Below are 11,521 nucleotides of genomic sequence, written 5' to 3' on the forward strand. Positions count from 1 at the left end.
ACTTACCAGTATGCATCTGTTCTTGGCATCTAGGGCTGCTGACATTCATATCTGTGCATAGATCGCCGCCTAGTGTTGGGTCCGGATGATCGCACATTGTTGTCCTGGAAGAGTCTTCGAAGTATCACGAGATAGGTGGCTCCTCCCCGGGACTACAGTGCGCATGGGCATCAACTCTATCCCCAGATTGTTTTTAGCCATTGCGGCAAAGATGGAGTGTAACACCGTGAGTGATGACCATGCTAAGAGTAATTTTGAGTGCTGCAGCTGCTACAGGTGCCGTGGAGGAGGGGGGGGCGATATGAATGTCAGCAGCCCTACATGCCAAGAACAGATGCATACTGGTAAGTAGCATATTCGGTTCGAGGCATGTGGGCTGCTGAATTCATATCTGTGCATAGAATACATAGCAGTCCCTCCATTAGCGGCGGCCGCCTGTGCCAGCTGCAGCAGTTTGAAAAAGTGTTTTTAGAACAGCCTGCCCTACAGCTGCCTGCTGTTTGGAGTGCACATCTACACAGTAGTGTTTTGTAAATGTGTGTGTGGTAGACCATGTGGCTGCTCTACATATGTCTTCTAAAGGAATATTTCCAAGGAAAGCCATGGAGGAAAGCAGGTGGAGTGGGCCCGTGGGGGGACCGTTAAAGTGCGCTTGGCTTTTTCATAGCAAATTTGAATGCTCTTAACGATCCACCTGGCTATACCTGCTTTGGAAATGGGGTTGCCTTTGTGTTGTGGCGAAAAAGCAACAAACAGTTGTTTCGTTTTCCGAAAATCTTTGGTCCTATCAATACAGTACATTAAAGCTCTCTTGACGTCTAGTCTGTGGAGCATCCTCTCCGCCACTGACTCAGGATTTTGGAAGAACACAGGCAGTTCTATAGTCTGATTGATATGGAACTGTGAAACTACCTTAGGAAGAAATTTAGGGTTAGTGTGAAGCACCACCCTTTTGGAGTGAATTTGTATGAATGGCTCTTGGATAGTTAGTGCCTGGAGTTCACTAACACGTCGCAGTGATGTAATTGCTATCAGGAAAGCCACTTTCCACGTCAAGAACTGAATCTCGCATGAATGTAGAGGCTCAAAAGGTGGACCCATCAGTCTGGTGAGGACCACAGTTAGGTTCCATTCAGGAGCTGGCGGGGTCCGGGGAGGAATGACTCATTTGAGTCCTTCCAGAAAAGCTTTAATGGCAGACACTCTGAAAAGTGAGAGATGCTGCCTGTTTTGTAGATAAGCTGCTATTGCGGACAAATGTATACGAATGGAAGCATAGGCCAGATTGCATTTGTATAGATGTAACAGATAACAAATGATGTTGTGAGTAGACGCGTCTAGCAGGTTGATGTTGTGGTCTGCACAATAAATAACAAACCGCTTCCATTCCGCCGCATAGCATGCTCTGGTGATGGGCTTTCTTGCCTCCCTTATGATATCCATACAGTCTGGAGGCAAGTTGAGGTAGCCAAATTCTAAGACTTCAGGAGCCAGATCGCCAGGTTGAACTGTTGCGGATCTGGGTGCTGAATGTCGCCATGGCTCTGCGTCAAAAGCCTGGGTGTGAGGTGCAGCCTTTGATGCGGTACCACAGATAGTTCTAGAAACGTGGTGTACCATGGTTGGCGTGCCCACGTTGGAGCAACCAGGATGAGTGTCATCGAGTGTTGCTTCAGCTTGCGTGCCACCAGCGGTATTAGAGGTGCTGGGGGAAAAGCGTACGCAAATATGCCTGACCAGTTCATCCATATCGCATTGCTCTGCGACTGTGGGTGTGGGAACCTGGCGGCAAAGATGGGCATTTGGCGTTTTACCTTTGTGGCGAACAGGTCTATCTCTGGATGACCCCACTGCTGGAAGTACGGGTGGAGTACTGATGGATGTATCTCCCACTCGTGCATTTGGTGGCTGTACCTGCTGAGCAGGTCCGCCATCTGATTGTCCTTGCCTGGGAGGTGTTCCGCCATGAGGAAGATGTTCCTCTGAATGGCCCACTTCCACATACTCTGAGCCAGATGAGACAACTGTGGAGAGTGTGTTCCTCCCTGTTTCTGAATGTAGTACATGGCCGTCATATTGTCCGTCCGGATCAACATGACCTTGTTGCACAGATGTACTTTGAATGCTTTCATCGCCATGAAGATAGCCATCAGCTCTAGAAGGTTGATGTGCATCTTCTTTTGCTGCGCTGTCCATAGTCCCTGCACTGCGTAGTGGAGTGCATGAGCTCCCCAACCCTGTAGAGATGCGTCCGTTGTCAGAATGATCTGTGGCACAGGCTCCTGGAACGGTCGTCCCTTGCAAAGGTTTTGTGGATTCCACCAATGCAGAGAGTTGTATGCACGACCGGTTAGCAACACTAGGTCTTTCAACTGTCCGTGAGCCTGATTCCACTGACGTGCTAAGCACTCCTGAAGCAGACCCATATGTAGTCTCGCGTGCGGGATTATGAAGATGCAGGAGGCCATCATGCCTATCAACTGCATGAACACTCGTGCCGGAAGCGAGTGTTGCGGTCTGAATTTCTGTATCAGCAATTAAATGCTGTTGATCCTCACTGAATTTGACTGTGCTTTAACTGCCAGAGTGTCTATTCTCGCGCCCAGATACTGCCGTACGTGGGCGGGCTGAAAGTGGGACTTTGGGTAATTCAGTGAGAATCCCAGATCGTGAAGAAGGTGAATGGTGTGGGACATGTGGGCGGCACACTGCTTGGCCGACTTTGCTTGGATAAGCCAGTCGTCCAGATAAGGGTAGACGTGAACGTTCTGTCTCCGTAGGTGTGCAGCCACTGTCGCCAGGCACTTTGTAAACACCCTGGGCGCTGTCGTCACTCCGAAAGGGAGGACCTTGAATTGGTAATGCCGATTCTGAATGGGGAATCTGAGGTATTTTCTGTGTGACGGGTGTAGCGGAATATGAAAGTATGCATCCTTCAGATCTAATGTTGCGAGGAAATCTCCCTGACTGAGCAACGGTAGAACCTGCTACAATGTTAGCATGTGAAAGTGTTCTGATAGAATGTACTGGTTTAGGGGTCTGAGGTCCAGTATGGGTCTGAGGGACCCGTCCTTATTTGGGATCAAGAAGTACAGTGAGTACACTCCTGTGCCTCTTTCTTCCACAGGCACAAGCTCGATTGCTCCTTTTTGAAGCATGACGAGTACCTCCTGCTGCAATAAGTGCAAATGCTCTGTGGACATAGGACGGTGTCTTGGTGGTACGTTGGGTGAAGTGGATGTTAACTCCAGACAATAACCGTACTGGATACGCTTTGTGACCCACCAGTCTGTGGTGATGGACTTCCAGACCGGCAGGAACTGTTGGAGTCTCCCCCCGACTGGTGTTGTATGGTTGGGGGCAGTGACAAGGCGTCACTGTTTGTTAGCGGCGGAGGATCGGGAGCTGTTGTTTCCACGACCTCTGCCTTTGGCGCTGTTCCCACGATATCCACCTCTACCTTGTTTGTTGTACGTGGTTTGCGCGCCACCTTTATTGTACTGTGTTTGCTGGGACAGCTGGCCTCTGGAAACTCCTCTATTGTTTGAGCGACGAAAAGAATCACCCCTGAACTGCTGCGACTGGAGAGCCCCCATAGACTTTGCAGTTTCAGTGTCCTTTTTGATTTTTTCTAAGGTGGTGTCCACCTCAGGTCCAAATAAGTGATCAGGGTTTACAGGCTGATTTAGTATGGTGGTTTGTATCTCTGGCTTGAACCCGGAGATTCACCGTAACATCACACTTGTATTAATGGCTCCGGCCGCGGTGTCTGCTGCGTCCAGTGCACACTTGATAGAAGCATTTGAGATGAGCTTTCCTTCCTGTATGAGCATCTCTGCTACCTCCTTATATTCATCTGGCAAGTGTTATAACAGGGTCTCAAGTGTATCGTAATGGGCCCTGTCATATCTGGCTAAGAGTGCCTAAGTGTTTGAAATGCGCCAGATATTGGCCGCTTGAGCTGCCACCCTTTTCCCCGATGCTTCTAGCACTTTAGATTCTTTGTCAGGGGAAGGAGCATCACCCGTTGTTTGTGAGTTTGCCCTCTTACGGGCATTGGAAACAACCAGAGAGTCCAACAGCAACTGGCCCTTGATGTAGGTAGGGTCCCCAGGCGCCGGTTTGTACTTCTTCTCAATTCTGGGGTTTATCACCCTGGCCTTTGTGGGCTCCTTAAAGATGTCCCAGCATGTTTTAAGACACCCTTCAGCATTGGCAAAGTGTTGACAGTCCTCTCAGAGGTGGAAAAGGTGTCAAACAAAAAATCCACTTCAATAGGGTCAGCATGGAGCTGGACATCATGATTTTTGGATGCCCGTTCAATAAGCGCATTAAACGCCGCTGAGTCTTCAGTAGGAGAGGTGTTTACAGCATACACATGACTGTCCGGGGCAGTGTGTGGATCACCTGGGTCAGCAGCGTCCGCCCAGGGTTCATTGTGATCCTCAAGAAAAGTGTCTTTAGGATAGTTGTACTCCTCATTGTCAGCTTCCCCTGTCTTCACATCCGAGTAAGTGGGCGAGATAGGAGCAGTGTCTTGGCCACGTGGAGGTATAGGTTCCACAAGAACAGGTGAAGTCGTGGAATCCTTCTTCTTTTTCAATGGAATTTTATAGGTCTCCATAGGCTGTTTCGGGGCGATGTTTCGTTTGTAAATCGAAAGTCTACCCGTGTCGGCGTCAATGAATTGTTCCGACTGCTCTTCAAGCGGGGGTTGTCGATGCTTTGCGACCACTACCGCAGGTTTGGGCTTCGGCCCCGTGGACACCTGCTTGGACGCTTCGACGGCTGTCTTAGGGGCGAAGGCCTTAGGTACCACTTTCGGCGGCAGCGTGAACTGTATGGGCGCCGGCGACTTTTGGGGTTTACTGGCAGGCGTCGGTGGGAAAGTATCCTTCGGTCCGACAGTCGAAGCCTTTTCCTTAATTCGCTTCAAGGACTCCGACACCTGCTTCGAGAAGGAGGCCGACGGCTGCATCGACTCGACGGGTTCCTTCGAGCCACAGCCAGGCGTGGACTCGAGGGTCGTAGCGCTCTTGGCCTTGTCTGGCCGACGCGTAGGATCGAGAACCTTCTGCGCTCTGAGTCCTTTTTCTGTGTCGACGGTCTTCGGTGCCGATTTTTTCGGGTCGACGTCCTTGACCTGTTTTTTCGGTGTCCCAGTATTTGGCTCGACACCCTTTAGCGACCTCACCGGGTCGATGACACCTTTAAGCTTTGTCGGCGCAGATAGTTCAGAGGACTTCGAGCCGACCAACGCAATACGCACTTTCGGTTTCGATGTCGCCTCCAGTGCTTTCGGTTGCGTAGACACCGATGCTTTCTCTTTCGATTTCACAACTCGTGGCTCCTTAGAAGTGTCCGAAGCCGGGCCTTGAGGCGAGGCTATAGCTCCTCGCTCGAGCTATCTTCCACGGCCCCAAAGGCCCCATCGTCGTCTCCTACCTCGTCGACGACGTCTTCAGTATCGACCATTTCAATATCAGCGTCGTAGCTGGAGTCGATATCCGATGCGGCATCAGACAGGATCTCTCGAACTTCCCGCTCGACTCCCTCATCATCCTCGGTATCGAAAATGTTCACCGGGTCAGGTGCCGTCTGCTGGGCCTCCTTGGGCGCTGAAGTCGAATCGTCTTCTTGGAGCGGAAACGAGAAAAAGCCATACAGCTGGCATCATCGTGATCCGGCGACAGGCACTTGTTGCACACCGGGTGGACGTCGATGTGAGGATATTTCGAGTTACATACGGGGCACCTCTTGAACGGGCTTGGTTCCATGATGGGTCGTCGATAAGGCCTCTGGCGTCGACCGGGCCTTCAGCGCCGAGAAGCCACGCGACTCCTCTGGATGTCCGACTCGGGAACTGAGCTGGAACAGAACTGGGCACCGATCGCAAGACAATACCGACAATATACTAAAGGCCTTTTGGCCAAAAAGAAAGTTTTTTATAGATTCCGAACTTGAGGGAACAAATATGCATCCGAACCCAGTGGCGGAAAAAAACAATCTGGGGATGGAGTCGATGCCCAACCGCACTGTAGTCCTGGGGAGGAGCCACCTATCTCGTGATACTTCGAAGACTCTTCCAGGACAACAATGTGCGATCATTCGGACCCAACACTAGGCGGCGATCTATGCACAGACATGAATTCAGCAGCCCACATGCCTCGAACACATTTCTACATACCACGACAATTCAGTATTTGGAAGGTACACCCAAACACCCCTTTCAAGTACCTTCAATTTAAAACATCAGAAAAAGCCACTTTGTGCTTGCAAATAGCCTGATTCTTCAGACCAGCCTTCTTGCAACTGCAATGAGGGTTCATACATCTTGCACGTAGGCAGAGCTTTTAAGGAGAAATTAAATGGGGGCGTGGCCATGGAGGCGACTGAAATGGCTGCCTCCGCGTGAATCTCCGCCTACCGGGCCCCCAACACAGCCGAATAAGATGTAATTCTCCACCATCCTGCCCACATCATATTTAAATCCAACAGGAAAGCGATTCCGCACACTTTGGTGCTTAAGGCGGCTTTGGAGACGGTGTTTGCGGACAATAAGGCGGAGGGGAGTGAAGGCCTCCCGGGCCTTGGCGACATCCTCCCTGCTGTGCCCGACCACCAGGTAAGTGTTGCACGGGGTGCCCCTGCCGGACTTTCTGCCCCGTCTGCGCGGACTGCTGCTTCCCTCCTGGCTGCCTGATTCCCTGGGGCCGCGCTGTGGGGGTACCTGGCTCCTGAGGCAGTGCCGCAGCTCATGGGCCTTGGTGTGTATCGGAGCTGGGGCCTCGATTGGCGTGTCTCTGGCTTCGGGGTGGGGCTGGGTGGTTTGTGGCGGCGGGGGTCTTTGGCTGTGGTGACGGTAGGTAGGTTAGTGGCGGCCCTGCCTGGGACCCCCCACGTGGGCCCCCCCCCGCTGTATGGCTGAGAGATGCGGAGGGGGCTGCGTTGTGCCTGGTCTGGCTGGTGGATGTCAGCGCTGCGGCGGGAGCTAGCTGCTGCCGTGCCTGGAGGGATCCCTGCTGGACGTGGCGTGGTGGCTGGAGTGCCTCCTCCCCCAACTTTCAATACCTGGCCTGAGAAACTTTGGTGCACGAGCCGAGGGTATCTTTGCATTTACGCTCCCTGACTGCTGACCAGCCTACATTGGCAGTGCTGTGGCCAGATTTGGTGTTTGTGCTCTTGCCCCCGTGCCTGCCTGGGACTCCTGGTGCCTAGTAGATCAGATTGGTCTGCCTCCTTCGTCCTTCCTCGCTCCATTGACCAGACAATTATACCTCAATAGTGTGTAGTTGGCCTCGGTGGGAAGATGGGGAAGAGAGATCCCAATAAGAGAAAACTTAGCTTTGACAAGACCCCCCTCCTCATGGCTGACGCTCCTCTGGGCTCATCTGCGGGGGCTTCCGGACCTGTTGACAGTGGAGATGCCACCTCCTTGGTCACCGCCATGTTAGACGAAATGAGGGCTGGCTTCAAGTCGCTTGATAGCTGCTTTGACAGCCTGGAGCAGAAACTCGCTGACATGGGCCGTAAAGTCCAGGCCCACGATCGCCGCCTGGACATGGCGGAATCCAGAATATCTGATGTTGAAGACAATGCAACAAAATCGCTCAAGAGGCTGGAACGCGTAGAAAGGATTCTAAAGGAGGTGGCCATAAAAAACAAGGATTTGAGGCGCGTAGCCGATGAAACAACATCCGTATAATTGGCGTGGCAGAGACAACAGCGACGGGGCGTTTTGACCCCTTCATTGAGCACCTACTCATTGATTTGTTTGGCAGGGAAACCTTCACGACCGGTTTTGTGGTGGAACGCGCTGCCAGGTCCTGCCCTTAGTGTTACAGCGGCTGCTTCCAGTCCTGACCAGACGCCGTGGGGGTAGGTTTGGACTGCGGTGACCGCGCACAACACAGGTTCCTATTCCATAAGGGGCCTGTTCCACGGAGGCGGACTGCTGGGGTACCCTAGGGATTTAATTAGGGTCGCAACACTTAGGGCAGGACCTTTGGCCTGCACATATACTGACCACAAGAAATAAGGTTGTATATTGTTTCTCACTGTGTGTAGTACAGTTTCACTTAAGGTCCTGACAAATTGCTTACTATGCAAGAAACATGTTGACCTAATCAGAGGGTCGTAGTTATTCCACTGTATCACTGCATCAGTGCATATCTCCCCTCCCACTTTTTAACCAAGATAGCCAACCGCACCATTAAAAGTTCCAAGTGGACTGACTAATCTTTTTAGGTCGAGCTGGAGTTAGCATCCAAAGGATGCGTCCAGTCTCGAGAACTTTAGCCGCCGGTCTCATGGGAATGAGGGACAAGAGGGTATTATGAGCTTTTCTGCCGGATTTGGGTGCGCGAACACGCACGTTCCGTCCCGCGCCGTGCCGTGCACATCCCTCCGATTTCTTCAAGTTGGCACACATGCGCACGCATATACACAGACAGACACTCGCTCACACACACCCCCTTCCCCCCACAGTCATCGGGCTCTTTTAAACACATACACACGCATACACACACGCATACACACAGACTCCAAGACACATACACACACGCACGCTCACACACATACACAGCCCCCCGCCGCCGCACGCGAACACACACATGCCCCCCGCCCTCGCAGCTCAGCAACAAGGCGAAGCCCCACTCACCGGCTTCCTTGCAGCGGCGGCTCTCCTCTCATCGGCAGCTGCAGGGCTCCTCTATGCCGGTTACCACGGGCTCTCCCTCACTCCTGGGAGCCTTTGTGGAAGGCGCCGGCAGCAGGACTCTTCCTCCCTCCTTCTCAGGGCGAGTGCACCGGGGCGCAGGGTAGGCTCTTGCCTACTCCGGTGCTCAAAACAGCCGCGGCTCTTCCGTGGGAGGCGGGGTAGGCTCCCGCCCTCCTACTTCCGAATGTCCCGCCCGGCCTGCCTGACTTCCTGGTCGCAGGCCGGCGGCCATGTTCGGTTTGTACTGGGCTGCGACGGTGATGCGGGGGGGACACACGAGGGGTAGGCTCCCTCCAGAATTTAATTATAAAGCGAGATGACACTCGCTACATATGGTGCTTTAGTGGCTCAGTGATTTTATGCTCCAATTTTCTGCACCACTGGAACACTATAGAATTCCAGAAGCAGCTGCAGACACTTATGCGGCGTGTTGTGTAATGCAGATAGCACGGTTCCCTTGTTAGCATGCAGCTTCTGAAGGTATTCTGCACCGAACTTGACAAGGCCTGAGGCTGGGTGCTAAAAAGTGCTTTTGGACTTTGAGGGGCCACTTCAAAATCCACCAGCAGCCACTGGTAGTGACCTTCAAGATAACACTTTTGCAGAGGTAAAGCTACTAAATAAATTTCATACAAAACCCACTGCTAAGACATTTATTCTGCTGCCCCATTGAACTTTGCTTTTCTATGCTTGCTCAGTTCTCCTTATTTTCTGAACTCCAATGCCATACTGTATGCACAAATGTGGCTGGCAGCAAGAAGTTAACTCAAGTTAACTCTCCTCAGCCCGCCCCACAAACCTAGTAAGCACTACCACCCCCTCCCCTCCTCTGCTTAACGTCATCTGAAGCTAAGTCTTGCGGCACAATGTCTGTTTATTCACTGTTTACTCCCGACCTGTGGAGTAGACGCATATTTTGGAGATGTGCTGAGCGTAGGGCAGTTGTAGACCTAAGCTCGTCTTCTTTAAGAGTGCATGTCAAAGGAGGCCTTGAGTTTGATACCGAAGCCATACATTGTAATTAATATAGATATCTTGACTCGCTACTATATAGCAGGATTATGTACTGCATGTGATTTCAGAACAGATTTAAAGTTACAAATCTGTTGTTGCAAGTAGGTAGTGCTAATTTGTAGACTTGTTTGTGGGGTAGTTGGAGGCTTCAGATGTGAGGTACATTTCACCGGTTTGCTGAGTAATTGTAATCAGCAGCTTTTGTAGTGAATAGCATGTTCTAGAGGCAAATGGGAGCTGGCCTGAAAGATTGCAAAGATTTTACATTGAAACCTATGTTTGTTGGGTGTGGCTTGTGATTTGGAGCAGCATTGAGGTACAATTTCTGATAAGATGTGTTCCTGCGTGAGAAATTGGTTAGCCAGGTGCACTGGTTTACCTGGATGGATAGTTAAAGCTGTGCATCGCAGTTACTTGAAGTGTATTCTGGCATTGTTGGGAAATCGTTCATGTGGATAATTCAGGAGTGGAAGGTGGTCCTAATATCTCATGACAGTTACTAATGTGGACTAAAAGCATGAGTTGGAAGCTGTAGTCTTGTCAGCCCAGGAATAACCTGCAGTAACAGCTGGCCTGCATACACACAAGGAGACCTGCTTGATAATTGGCTTGTGTGCTGGGTAAGTTCTGTATGTTGACAGGAGTCCAAAATGGCCACATGATACAAAAATTGGCTTTGTTGCGGGTGGGTTGCCCTTGGAGAAAAAAGAAACTACATTTTGGGAAAGATACTATAAAATTGAAAGGCAAAAAAAGTATCGCTTTGAAAGGCCAAACCAAAGTTGTGCACTTACACTGACTACCTATAAAGTAGCACATGTACGTCTGGTGGAAAATGCCTCTCAGTACTGAGAAACCCCTGCGGGATGACGTGCAGTGCTCAGAAAGAAGAGTGTCAGGAGTCATATGTATTCCAGCACCTCTTCAAAGAGGCCTCCCCATACCCTTACCAATTTTTTTTAAGTATAGGATAAAGTCAATAGAAGATTTAAAAATAAATGATCCAGGGTCTATTATCTGTACTTGTGATGGCAAACCAAGCAGCCTGAAACTACATTTGGATACTTCTAACCCTAGATTCCTCACCTTCGAGTACTCCCCTGGTGCCAGACTGGATCCAGAAACCTTTTTCAGCAGTGCTTCAGCATGCCACTTTGTAGCACTGTGCAGTTTTATTTGCTTCATGTTGCCCTAGAAATTAGTTATGTCACATGTAAGCACCCCTCCTTTATTTTTAGGTCGAGCTGGAGTTAGCATCCGAAGGATGAGTCCAGTCTCGACAACTTTAGCTGCCCGTCTCTGGGAATGAGGGACAAGAGGGTGCTACGAGCTTTTCTGACGGATTTGGGTGCGCGAACGCGCACGTTCCGTCCCGCGTCGCGCCGTGCACATCCCTCCGATTTCTTTAAGTTGGCACACATGCGCGCGCATATACACACACACAGACAGACACTCGCTCACCCACCCCCCCTCCTCCCCCACAGTCATCGGCCTCTTTTAAACACACACACACGCATACACACACGCATACACACAGACTCCAAGACACATACACACTTGCACGCTCACACACATACACAGCCCCCCGCCGTCGCACGCGCACACACACATGCCCCCCGCCTTAGCAGCTCAGCAACAAGGCGAAGCCCCACTCACCGGCTTCCTTGGTGCGGCGGCTCTCCTCTCATCGGCAGCTGCAGGGCTCCTTTATGCCGGTTACCACGGGCTCTCCCTCACTCCTGGGAGCCTCGTGGAAGGCGCCAGCAGCAGGACTCTTCCTCCCTCCTT

This window comes from Lissotriton vulgaris, chromosome 1_1 (genome assembly GCF_964263255.1).
Source record: "Lissotriton vulgaris chromosome 1_1, aLisVul1.2, whole genome shotgun sequence".
Lineage (NCBI taxonomy): Eukaryota > Metazoa > Chordata > Amphibia > Caudata > Salamandridae > Lissotriton > Lissotriton vulgaris.